The sequence below is a fragment of the Danio rerio genome, chromosome 7, assembly GCF_052040795.2.
Source record: "Danio rerio strain M-AB ecotype USA chromosome 7, GRCz13ab, whole genome shotgun sequence".
Lineage (NCBI taxonomy): Eukaryota > Metazoa > Chordata > Actinopteri > Cypriniformes > Danionidae > Danio > Danio rerio.
In genome coordinates this window covers 48,885,708-48,899,980 of record NC_141027.1, presented here as the reverse complement: position 1 = coordinate 48,899,980, position 14,273 = coordinate 48,885,708, and positions in this window count along the sequence as shown.

Genomic DNA, 14,273 nt, shown 5'->3' with positions numbered 1-14,273 from the left:
AGCTGTTAGCAAGGAAAGGCGAGGAAAAGCGTAATTTTAAAACTATTGACTTTGCTTAAAATCTAAGTCTAGGTATTCATTTACAGAATGTTTTATATTTTCCAATGTAAATGTAAAAAAGCGTGTGTGTGTGTGTGTGTGTGTGTGTGTGTGTGTGTGTGTGTGTGTGTGTGTGTGTGTGTGTGTGTATGTGTGTATTAAGGTTTTTTCTTTGAGTTTTTAAGCCTAATTCAATACAAGCCGTTTCAATGTTGTGGTATTTTTCAATCAACATTCCTGTCAGTTTTGACAAGACGGTGCTCACTGCAATCAAGGTTTTTATTCACTACAAATATTTGCTGGGTCATGTTTTAAATGAGGATAAATGAAATGCATTAAGTGTGTGGTCATAAGTTAGATATTTTCTTGATGATTATGCCAGTTTTGGAAATTGGACATTATGAGGAACATTCCTGGTGAATTGACAATCTTGGCCAGCTTGATCTGCAGCTCCAAATGCTGACCTGTACTTTCTGCATAATTTCCCACTGGCCATTTAAACAGGATTTTGCAAGGCATGATCTTTAAGATTGTGCTGTAAGGTAATTCATTTCAAATGTGCAAATTGTATCCACTGAAAAAAATAAATATATTTACATGATGCAATAATGTATGAATAATGCATCATAATGAATAAAATAAATAAATAGTTTGCACGACAGTAAAAATCACACCATGTACATCTGCCTTTTAATAGATCAGTTAAAATCCAGCCTGATCTCATGAGAAAATGTAAGTATTTTACGTTTTCTAGTTTAGTGGCTAATTCGTACAAGTTAAGTCGTACGAAATTGTACTATTTTAAAAAGGAGGCGTGGCACCTAACCCCACCCCTAAACCCAACCATCATTGGGTGATGAGCAAATCGTACTAAATTGTACAAATTAGATTGCACAAATTCATACAAATTAGCCACTATATCAAAAAGTTACGAATTGCTGTGAGATTGTGTTGTAAAATGTACACTTTTCATTGTAGCATGAAGCAGAGTAAAGGTTATTGCACACTGAATTTTCCGTCATAATTTTCGTACATTAAAAAATAAATTCAACCTGATGTTGTTTGAATCATATTGACACACTGCCTCTGAAACTTTCATACGGAATCAATTCTCTGTGCTTTTCAAATCCAAAATATTGCTTGGAGAGGTGACAGTTTTGAAAGCTAAATACAGAATGCCGTCATTTGAGCCACAAATAATTTTATGACAAACACAGTGCATAAAACAAAGACAGAACGTTTCGGACAGTTGAGAACCCCTATATGCTAGACTAGCACACCTCTGCCCTGCTGTTTGGTGTGTGTGTCCATACATTTGATGTACTGCTCATTATAATAGTAAGCATCCGCTTTTGGTCCATTGCTTCGACACGTCAATGCAGCCGCCATCTATTCAAGTGTCCATAGGTACTGCCAGTCTCTGTTCAGGATGTGTTTACACACATGAATGTGTTAAGTATCACAAGCAATGTAGCAAAACTCCACTTATTTCCTGAAATAAACTTTGCTTTTCGGGATAATCACAGCGGAGCTTTTTGAAAAAGGAGGGGAACTCTTCTTTCTCTCTATGCAGACTAGTATTAAGTGAACACAATATGCAGTCTATTCCTCTTTTGTTTTCTACTTTGGAGAAGAGAGAGGAGAACAAAGCATCACAGCTTAATCTGACTCCAAAATGTTTTGCATTTTTTCGTAATGCTTTGATTATTATGCATTAGACTCAGTTTGTGTATGTGACAAATTTTTCTGCATATGAATAAAAAAATTTAAAAAACTTTTGCAAGAATTTTAGACTTCAGTGTGCAAAGGCTGAAAGCAAGTAAAGCTAGACCACTAAAAGAGTTGCTGATAGGCTACAGACGAGCATGACGTGGCTCAAATTTAGCAGAGCTTTTATTATGCCACAGTCGACCACTTCTGGTGCTTTCAGGCATGATCAAGTCGGGAAGAAGCAGTGCTGTTATATCACTAAATACATTTTAGGGTTCGGTTATAACGCTACTTTGTTCAGTCTAATAAAATGTACTACATATTGTGTTTGTCATTGAGGTTAGAAAGGCTGGTAGGTAAGTAAGTCACGTAACATACATCTCTACACATAGATTTACAGCTCTCGAGATCAGGGGTGTGCAAACTCGGTCCTGGGGGCCCTGTATGCTGCTGAGTTTAGCTCCAACTTGCTTCAACACACCTGCCAGAAAGCTTTTAATACAGGGGTGTCCAAACTCGCTCCTGGAGGGCCGGTGTCCTGCAAAGATTAGTTCCAACCCCATTAGACACACCTGGGCTAACGAATCAAGCTCTTATAGGCTTTCTTGAAACATTCATGCAGGCGTGATGAGGCAAGTTGGAGCTAAAATCTGCAGGACACCGGCCCCCCAGGACCGAGTTTGGACACCCCAAATCTAGTATATCTAGTAAGAGCTTGATTAGCTGGTTTAGGTGTGTTTGAATAGGGTTGGAGCTAAACTATCCAGGACACCAGCCCTCCAGGATCGAGGTCGGACACCCCTGGTCTAGGTAGACTAGATACGAAGGTATGTGCCAACCCTCAAATTTTTGGTTAAGTTGTTAGTTACTGTACATTAGGTAGGACATCAATGATGTTGAAGATTTATTTTTCATATCTTTTGTTTATTAGCCTAGATTAGCCCTGCTGAAAAAATCAGCTTAAACCAGCCTAAGCTGGTTGGCTGGTTTTAGCTGATTGACCAGCCTGGTTTTAGAGGGGTTTTGGCCACTTCCAGGCTGGTTTCCAGCCATTTCCAGCCTGGTCTTAGCTGGTCAGGCTGGGAGATGACCAGCTAAAACCAGCTTGACCAGCCTGGTTTAAACTAAACATAGCTTGTTTTTGGCTGGACACGCAGCCTGGCTAGGCTGGTCAAGCTGGATTTTGCTGGTCATCTCCCAGCCTGACCAGCTAAGACCAGGCTGGAAATGGCTGGAAACCACCCTGGAAGTTGCCAAAAACCCTCTAAAACTAGCCTGGTTGACCAGCTAAAACAAGCCAAAATGGCTAGGCTGGTTTAAGCTGTTTTTTTCAGTAGGGAGAGGATTATATTTGCATATTAGTAGGACTGTTTTGGTTTTTCATGGTTCTACTCTTTAGCGCCACCCATAGCCAGTCTTACTAAATTTGATGGTTTCTAAAATTGTAAATATTGTATATAACTCACTCAATGTTTCGCCATCATCACTTGTAAATAAACCACTCTTATTGGTACACAATTTATTGTTATCTGTTCTTACTTGGAAGCAAAATTTTCCTTGAGTTTCTGTTTTAACCAAGTGTAACCCCACTAGCCCTTCGCCACCCAACCTGCTCCGATCTGGTATCGAACCGGCGATCTTTTGCATTGGAATTGGGTGCTCTACCAAGGAGGCTAAAGACCATGACCTCTAGTGTTTGTTGCTGGAGCACCTTTAGAGGTCAGAGGAGTGAGGTTTACCTGCACAGCACACACTAGCTGGCCTCCGTTACACTAGTCCTCAATCCAAGTGTGCAACCCCACTCCCCTAGACTACCCACGGGTTGTAACATAAGCCATCTTTATTGTTTTACCTGTACTTTAAAAAAAACAAACTGGTGCTTAATGTCATTAGCATGGCAAAACAATGACAAGTCACTAGTTAAAATTGCTTATATCTCTGTATTTTAACCTTCTAAAAATGTGTAGATTAAGTACTTATGCCAGCAAATAATGTAGCACTGTTCTAGTAATTCTTGGATATTTTATTTATTAAAGTTGTTTTAAAATGACCACATTTGCCAGCCTTAGAGCAGCTGTGTAACATAACATTAAAATGTTCTGAACTAATATTTGTATTTTTAAATACTAATAAAAGTCAATGTGTGCGTAATGCTGAAAAGGCTAATTGTTTTAACTGTACCAGTTTTCAACTTTACGTCATATTAGCCTAATGATCTGACATATCAGCATGTCTGACAGATTTTTTCTATTTTATTTTTTAAGTAAAGACAACCAACTTCCGCTTAACCTTACCAAGACAGAGCTGCTTGTGATTTTAGCCAATTCAACTCTCCATCACAAATCCATTCAGTTTGATGCATCAGCCATATACAGTACAGACAGCTAGAATCCTTGGAGTTGTGATTGATGAATAACTTCACAGACTATGTTGCAAGAAAGATCCTGGAGATTTGCTGTATACAACATTAAGAATGAAGAAAATTAGATCTTTCATTTTAGTACATTCTCAAAAAAAAAAAAAAAACAAGCACAAGCTTTTGCTCTATCCAAATTTGATTGTTGCAATGATTTCTTTCCAGCCTCTTTCAAACCTCTAAAACTGATCCATAATGAAGCAACAAGACTGGTCTTTGATGAGTTAAAAAGAAAAAAAAGAAGGAAAAAATTACACCTTTTCTATGAATTTACATTCTGCAAGTAACACGGAATATTCGCAATGTCACCTCCTGCTGGTGGAAAGATTTAATGTTTTTCCCGTAGATATTTATTGGAAATGATTTTGATGAATCTGTCACATATAAGCAGAATTGGGTAGTAATAAATTACATTTACTTCGTTACATACTGTATATCTATTCGAGTATTTTTTTTTTACTTTTAGACTAATATGTGTTTAAAGATGTGTACTTACTCACAGTTTTTTGAGAAAAGAAAAAAAATACTCCTACTTCGCTACATTTGGCATCGTTCCTCTGTTACTTCCAAACGGTAACAAAGATATGATTTATATGACTTGTTCATAAATATCGCGAGGTGCTGCGTTGAGGTTGTGTCACGAGAGTTTGCCACAGAGAAGCACTGCGTCTCCTGCTTCCGTTTAGTGCGCACACGCTTGAACGGTTGTCCAAAAAAAAAACATTCCTAATTTCATAATTCTGCACTATGTAGACCGAACTAACATCGATCATATACATGAATTCCGTCCTGGAAAACACGAAGTGGTAAGTGTCAAAATTATGCCTACTTAAACTAATAACGTAAATGGATCTATGAGCACTTTTACCTCATTGCAATACCAAATTTCACCCACTGTCCAAGTGTTTTCCCTCATATGCTTTCTCGTGCAAGCAGACAATCATCTCGTGACCCCTACAACCCTACACACGTTCATAAACATATTGTGTGTATTTATGTATGTATGTATGTAAGATTAAAGTAACTACTTTTGAGGATTTTTATTGTTTATTTTATTTACTCAAGTAAATTTTAAATTGTTACTTAGAGTGAACATTTCCTTAAGTACTTTTACATGAGTAAAGAATTTGGATATTTTATCCACCTATATAAACTTAATATTAGCAATCTAAATAACAAGCTTGCTTCTTAGGTAAAGACATATTCTGTAACTGTACAATCTTGTCTTGCTACCACACAATTTTACCCAGTATATTGTAACAGCTGTGAATTCCACTATTATTAAACATTAAACACTCTCCCCTTTTTATAATTTTTTAGTTAAACAGGCTACTTATTTTTAAAATGTTTACACTCTGTTAAGTCATATCCAAATATATATTTATTTTTCTTTGTTGGTATATTGTTTCAATAATTTTAAATAATGTTTTTTAATTAAAACCATTTAATTGAGATTTTGTTTAAATTAACTTCAGATTTGAAATTGTTACTCATAGAATCTATTTTTTGACATCACAGTGTCACATTTGCATTACTGTAATACTCTCAGGTCACATTTTACAGTTAAATGAGTGGGACTGATGCATAACCCTCCATGTCCTTTAAATCTGTTAAGATTTGTTTAAACTTCTATCACAATGCGCCCTTGCCTGCATTATTTATTCCATCAAAGCGATTCACCCTGTTGCTGGCATTACAAAGTTATTAAACCAGATAAGAGGTTAAGATGTGCTCCTGATAAAACCCACACACTGAACACTCCTCTGAGTGTGAAGATAAGCAAAGCAAATGAATGTTGTGCTGGAAATAATAAAAGAAGAGAAGTGAAACTCTTCAGCATGTGCCTCAACTGCATGTCAATGCTCTCTTTACAAAAAAACACAAAAAAAAAACACAAAAAAAAAAAAAACATGACATTTGTCACAAGCAAATGAATACCTTTTAATACAGCACTGTATTCTGTAGCCTTTCAGAATTGTTATACGCATCTGAAAATTTGGTCTGATAACATTGAATTCCAATTACAGGGCTGTAGGGGCACAGACATTTGATAATCACCCTAAGAGACTGAGGTTTGACATGGTCAAATTAGAATACAAGAAAATGCCTATAAATCTTTACCTTCTGTGCAGAGTGAGGACAAAAATCACAGATTGAACTTTGAGCTAGACCAAAACCTAAATAGTTGGTTTGATTCCTTTCTTATCCACATGTACACACACACAAACTCAAATATAAGCACTTATATATTTTTTTTTCCAAAAAAGTACCATCAGGTGAGTAAGCATATCACAGATTTTAATGGCTTACAAGCATTTATTTATTTATTTATTGCTAAAATCTGTGTATACTAGTCAACCAAATTAAAATAGAAAAAAGTACATCAATCAATTTAGAACTCCATACTATCTAATACTTCTAACTCGTGTAAAATATCAACATTTGTAACCCTTGTCTGACAGTACTTAAAATGTAAGTGGGCTGTCATTTCATAATATTTATGTTTTTTTGTGAAAAGAGTTAAATGTCACTTGTTGTCATTTTGCAATTGCAGTAATTATGAAATGATGTGAAAGCAGTAGGGATGTAACGATTCACCTGACTCATGATTTGATTTGATTCATGATACTAATTTCAAGATAAGATTGTCACAATTTTTTTAACAAAATTATTTGAAACAGTTTAAGGTGAAGAGCCCTATTGTTTTTTTTCTTAAATGCTGCACTTTTTTTTTTTTTTGCAAAATAATATATTTTCTGCCATAACTAAAATGCTAATATATAATTTAACACAAAATAATAATAATAAAAAAAGAATCATTAATGCAAACAAAATAAAACTGTGACTGTGGGTGCTGGGATTTTACATTTTAAAAGAAATATCAGAATCTATGTTTTCTGGCATAAGCTGAGGTCTTTGTAATGTCCCCTGCTGCACGAAAAATCACTGGGGACAGAGATGGCTGGTGTGGAAAGGAAAGCCTTTTCTAAACCAGAGAGCAGTGTGTACAGATTTGGTCAGTACGCCCTAAAAAAAAAAAAAAACAAACATTATAAAATGACTAATAAATAGTAGAATAGAGACAAGGTTCAAATATTATGAAGGTGATTAATCAATATTAGTTGTATAATTAGTTACTATAAGTATCAGTGTGATACGCTTAATAAGAGAAAATCTTGAACATTTTTAAATATTCAGTAATAATAAGCAAATTATTAAAATATGCATAAACTCATTTAAAAAGGAGATGGTAAAAAACTTTCTCTTTCAGTCTGAAAAACTACTTTACGCTTCCGCTATGAAAACACTGATGCACCGTGTGATCTCTGTAGACTGTGACCATAGTTTTTTGCACACAATCTGTGTTTTGTCTGGCGCACGTCACTGCTGTCATTTTACTCTGCCACCCCACCTCTTATCGCCACTGATGTGCAGGTAAAGCGAGTTTGTGCTAGTAAACATACCGTCCCCTCTGTTCAAAAATATGTATTGCGATTCGTTCAACATTTCTACTGCTTCGTCACAAATTTGAAATGATTTTCAATCGGCTCATGGTGAATCGTTACATCCCTAGAAAGCATTAATTAAAGGCTTTTGTGACAAATTTGTGAAAAATTAAAGTTTAGCTGCTTAATCACAATCTTACCGCACACTTCACTGAGAACTTAATCCATCATGCTTATGCTTCTCTATTCACTGTAATGTCTGACTTTCTTAGATCTTAGGCTGGCAATGCTAAAACATGACTTCATATTTTGAGTGTTCAAAACACGAGTGGTGGAAAATGTTTTGTCTATAGTGTTTTCACTTGCATCACAACTTCTTCAGTAATTAAAGTCAGAATTCAATAAAAAAACATTACTCTTTTAAAAGTAATTTGCCTTCATATTCTTTACTCCAATAAGCTACGAAAAACATATGGAAGAGTAGTTGGCAGTTCATTCCGCTGTGGCGACCCCTGATAAATCAGAGACTTTCTGAATTTTCAGCCGAAGGAACATTAAAGTATCTTTAAGGCTGATTTGTATTTCTGCATCAAGCGCACGTGTATGGTCCAGCGCAGCCTTCTTGCCGTGGTATATCCCTCGCCAAGGCTGATGCGCACCTCTCAAAAAATGTAACTAAAAGTTGCAACCATGCATAGCACATTAGTCTGCTTTGTAGTGGGGCCAAGAGCCACGCAAACCTGTTGGAGTGTGTTTGTTTTGTGTTTACCTTATGAAGTTGTTGCACATGACCGAGTTTTAGCTACTTGCACATTAAGGTAGCGTCAGGGGAGGACTGGCCATCTGGCAATTCTGGCAAATGCCAGAAGGGCCGGACCATTTTTTAAATGTGGGCCGGTATGCTATTTTCAAATTTTTAAATATATATATGTATTGTTTTTACATGCAGGCTGCTTTTATCACTTGCAAGATGTGAATATTATGATGATGTTGATGATGACGATGATAATAGTAATAACAATGATAAATGTTAAGCATTGGCCCAATTGGCAATGGCCGGCTGGTTTCCCAATCAGAGGTTATGCGGAAGTATTCACAATTCTGGTAAGAACGTTAAACAAACAGTAAGCGCAACACAAGCTAATTGTCAGAGATGGACTGTAATAAGGAAAGACAAAAAAATGTAAAAACAAATTTGCTCTAAAATCAGATGCTGCCAAATGCATAAAATTAACTGAAATAGTCTCGAAAGGGGGCAGCACAGTGGGTAGCACTGTCGCCTCACAGCAAGAAAGTCGATGGTTCGAGCCTTGGCTGGGTCAGTTGGTGTTTCTGTGTGGAGTTTGCATGTTCGCGTGGGTTTCCTCCCGGTTTCCCTCACAAGTCCAAACACGTGCTATAGGTGAACTTGGTATCCGGTGCCTAAAACATATGCTGGAATAGTTGGCGGTTCAGTCCGCTGTGGCGATCCCAGATTAATAAAGGGACTAAGCCGAAAAGAAAATGAATGAATGAACTGATTGCATGTATAAATGGGTTGTTTTTGTTCCAGTCACATACAATAAATGTTTAAATATCTATTACATGTGGTACTGCTTATATTATTTCACCATCAGAACACCAATATAAGTAGTGAATGTGCATGTCCGGGGATGGGGCTGTGTCGGTGTGGTAATGTGGGCTAGTGTGAATACAGTGCCAGGGCTGATTTTTAGTCCCAGTCCACCCCTGGGTAGCGTTAAGAAAAATAAAAAATAAAAAACTGAAAAGAAACTCAACACAGAGGAACATAAAAACCTACTGCTAGCTAGCGTTTCAGAAGTGCTATTGCAGAGCAACACAAACAGCATGCAGAAGCATGCAGGAGGCAGGCATAGTAAAATCAACCAACCAACCAACCAAATACTATACACTCCTGCCCTTGAAACAACTTATCTTTATTTCTAAACACATGGAATAACACGGGGCTATCAAGGCATGCCTAGTTTCTGCCCTACTTTCTTCCATTCACCAGTTTTCCTCCATCTTGTTAGCAATACCCCCTTGCAACGATCCAATCGGTTTCCAAATGATGAAATCATGCACCATCCAACTTTTTTTTTGTCTTTTCAGGACCAATTCAATATTCAATTGGATGTACTGTACTGTATGTTTTAATATGAACAAAGGAATCTTAACTACCATTATATGCCAACTTTAAGTGCAGCAATTTACTTGGAAGTCTGCATGAATTGCATGGGATCGCATGAATTGCATGGTACATACTGATACCACCGAGTATGTTTTTCTGCTTATTTATGCTGTGTATAGCACAGAAAACATGTTAGATGATGCATCATAAAGAGAATGACTTTGTAAGCGGAAAGGCATCGGCAGTCTTTAGTGCTTTTAAATGTTGTTGTGTTTTTTATTTTAGTCCTAGTAATTAGTACAGACCAAAACATGACAATAAATGCTCATTTTCAGCTGCAGTCATCAACAAAACATTCAAGATTTGTTTGGTTCAGTCAGTAGCATTGTTTACGATCTCCTCTATAACATGATTGACTGGTGACATGCCATGAAAACACTCTATTTTGATTAGGCCCTTGGTGCAGAGACAAATGCAAACCTTTGATTTGGACGTTTGGGAGAATGGTCACATCAGTATGCTAAGCGATTATCAATCTTTTGTGCCGACGGAAGAAAGTGACACAGCGAGGAGAGGATGTGAAGGCACGTTGTAAAGAAGTGTGACAGTGTGAAGAATGAGAAGGGAAAATAGCAGTGTGAAGAAGATAAAGAGTGAGCGGGCGAACATAGTTTGAGGCAGACGGCAAAAGAAGCCCTTGAGGCGTGGCTGACAGTCTGCAGTCGTGGGATTTGTTGCTGTGACAGCCTTCGTCATCGTCACCTGCATCTACTGCGCTGAGATCTGCCTCATGACTCAGCACCTCAAACACTGTCTCTACAGGACTGCTGTGGTATCAACACTTTAAGAATAGAGAAATGACAGCTGATGAATCCAAAGTGACAGGTGAATAATCATAGTGAGTTTAAAAATACTTTAATAATATATAAGGATTCCGCTTTATTGATTTGACTGTGACTATGTTTAGAAGGGTAACAACAAAGCAATTATTTTTTTTTAATAACCAGCTTAATCACAGTAAGCTGTTTCAGGCCATGAGCAGACACATTCACTCCTGTTTACATGCAACTTCAATTATTTTGATTACTTGCTTAGAAGTGTGGTTGTCAGTGCCAGTCGTAGACTTCCATGGCCCTAAGGGAACTTTGTGAAGGGGTGTCCTATCAGTACCAGTGTTGGGGCAAGTTACTTTTTTGGTGTATTATAATATTGAGTTACTCTGCATAAAGTAGTGCATGAATTGGTTATTTTTTAGGGAAAGTAATGTGGTACGTGACTACTGAGTTACTTTTGCAATACTTTTTCTTACCTGAACGTAGGCCAGCATGATTAATCAATTTTAAACCAAAATCGTGATTTGAAAATGTGCGATTTTATAATCACAAAAGCTGTAATTATTTCAATTATTACCATGGCGAGGGAGGCGAGCACGAAAATTAAAACGATCCAAGTAACGTTACTTAAACAGCAGATAACTTGTCACATTGGAATAATAAGATTCTCTCTGCATTCTGAATGATTTTGAGCTATATTGAGCTTTAAAGTTTTGCATTCCATAGCAAACAGTATGTGTGTAACATTTTTTTTCTTTGAAATAAAATGTCTTAAAATGTAAACAACTAATAAAAAAACATCACATCATATAAATTTGTCATTTAATAAGAATATGTCTATAACTCTATAACATAATTTTGACAAAAATGTCAGATAGAACCTTATAATTCTAAGGTGACGAACTGTTACAGAAGAACCCACAAGCACCTATTTCACCTATTTTATTTGGACCTTTGACCTGCTTGCGTGAGGTAACGTTTCCGCTTCTCTTTCAGCTGTTACAGCGATTCTTGTGGACCCACACCAATGTTGCCAACTTAGCGACTTTGTTGTTATATTTAGCGACTTTTCAGAGACCCCTAGTGTCAATTCTTCAAAAAATAGACTAGCGACAAATCTAGCAAATTTTTTGTGTGTTACTGGAGATTTTTATTGATGTGTCTATACTCTATCGTCCCTACTCTTCTTAATGAGCTGCGGGTGGTGCCGTCGACCCCTCCCCAGCCTCAGCACTGACAGAGGCCCAATGTGATTTAACACCAGTAGAGCAAGGTATTTCCATTGTACAGTCAAACCGATCTGCTTCTCCGTTATTTAAACAATTTAATTAGGTCGTTTTTCCTTTTCTTGTTCACAATCATAGATAGTTTTAGTGACAGTTTCGGAACTTGTCTGAGTATATTACGTCTGAGAGATTACTGCAAATTAACATCTATATTGATATACTGTATTCAGACAGCAATGAATTAAGTGAAATTGCCATGCCCAAAGCGTAGTGCAAATATAAATACCCCTTTATTGACCATAGGCTGTTAAACAAACAGAAACGGGTAGAACGGGATAACGTCTGTAATATGCAAATTGACGTAAGATAATCTAGAGACTTTTAACAACATTTCGGGCAAAGCTTAGCGCCTTTACATTGAAAATAGTTGGCAACACTGACCCACACACACACAACAGTGTACCTCGGCTTGATGTGTTTCCTCCACCGTGTCTATCATGGATCAGCTGTTATAAACTGTAACCACAGCCATTCATCTGTATCCGAGTCACTCATCGGTGAATAATGGCAGAACCTTGCTGACCAAGACAATCGCAGCCCTTTCTATTGAGTATTCAAACACAATAACCAATGACAGGTGTTTAAGAACTCGCTATATATCGCTCAAAAAGCAAACGGGATAATATTTACATTTATTTATTTGCTATAAATGCTCATGTTCTGTGCATGTACATGAGTTTTGTTTGAAACAGTCAAAAAGAGTGTTTTCTTTGAGCAGGTATAATTAAAGGTGCATTTATCTGACTTTTATAAGTGACAAAATTGTATTAGAAATAATATATAAATATAAGTGTATTTATAAATTATGCATTTTAATACAGGAGTTCTAGTAATAAAATAATTTTAGTAAAATCTAAAACAGTTTATGAAAGCATTGTCAGCGCATCATGAATGTCAGTAAATCAATATGAGAAATGTAACAATCTAATTGTAAAGGTTTTAAAGGTTTACTATATCTGTAAGACTTTATATATAATTTATTTGTTTGAATTTAAAATATTGCAGTTATTTTATTAATTTGTCATGACAACTGACAACTTTATTGAAAAAAAAGATTTTAAAAAAAAACATAGCATAGTGTAGTGTATTTTGTAATTTAGCTTGTTCTTTCTTTAGAGCTGTTAAAACCCCCACATCAAACCTGCAGCTCCTTTTTTTGTGACATTATTGTAAATCGCATTTTAAATTGCCAAATTGCAATTTTAATGAGATAAATCACAAATAGATTTTTTTTTCTCCAAATCATGCAGCCCTACCTAAACGGCCTGATCTCTTTTAGAACTTGCAGTTTTTTTTTCTTTTTTGGTTTGAGCTCTGCTATGAAAAACACAATGTAACCTTCATTTACCGTAAAAAACTCATTAAAAATATATATTTAGGATGTTAAATTCGAAGAACTTTATGACTCCAGAGCTATACATGCCACATATACTGTTTGAAACAATCCCCTATTCCTTTTCTTTGATGTGTTCCTTTGATTATGAGAATCCTTCCATCTCAGAAATGTAAGGCTCTGCTCAAGAGGGGTCAGGCTGCAGACTGAGTGCACATGTAAGCTGAGACTGCGTGCAATGGTAACCCTACCCCTCACAGTGGCTCTATTGCTCTTTTGGTCTATTGCTTTATTGAGTGTTTGAGACTGCATGTCTAAGGCTGCGTGTCAACGCTTGCATATGCAGGTCTGCAGCCAGATACTATTAGCTCTGGCCTGCCTATTCGGGTTCTGTCTGTTCCTGTGGGGAACGCATTCTCTTATTAGGTGCAGGATTCAATATGACTACATTAATTTTAATTCAGCAGTTTTTTTTTTAACTAATTAAAGTAAAAAGTAAATTGCATTGCATTTTTTATTAAAAGTAACTCAAATATTATTACTTGCTTTTAAAGTAATGCATTTATTTACTTGTTACTTAGAATAAATATAGAATAATAATATTTTTATAGAACTAGCTCTACACTGTTGAGGCACAATTAAGGCAACCCATTTTAGGACATTTTTGAGTCGATTCAACTTAAATCGAATCAAGTCCAGCACTTGGGTTGAAAGTTGAGTCAACTCAAAAAGCTCTGCAGCAAGTTGCCTAACAGTTTTGAGTTGAGTCAACTTTTCTTTTTTACAGTGTACTTTATTATTTTAAATAAAAATAATTAGGTACATTATTTTAAGAAAAGGGACTTGAAACAGCACAGTAAAGATTAAAAACCATAGAACACATGCAGTAGAAAAAGAAAGAAACCAGCTAACAAACAATTTAAGCAAATCATCAAATGTAAATCTAAAACACTGCACAATCCTCACAGTATGAATTGTTTATACAAGAGATTCTTGCACAAGTTACTGTATATATTCAGTAAAGAGCAGTGAATGATTTTTTTTCTTCTGCTGTTTTATTAACATTAAGAGGGAATAAG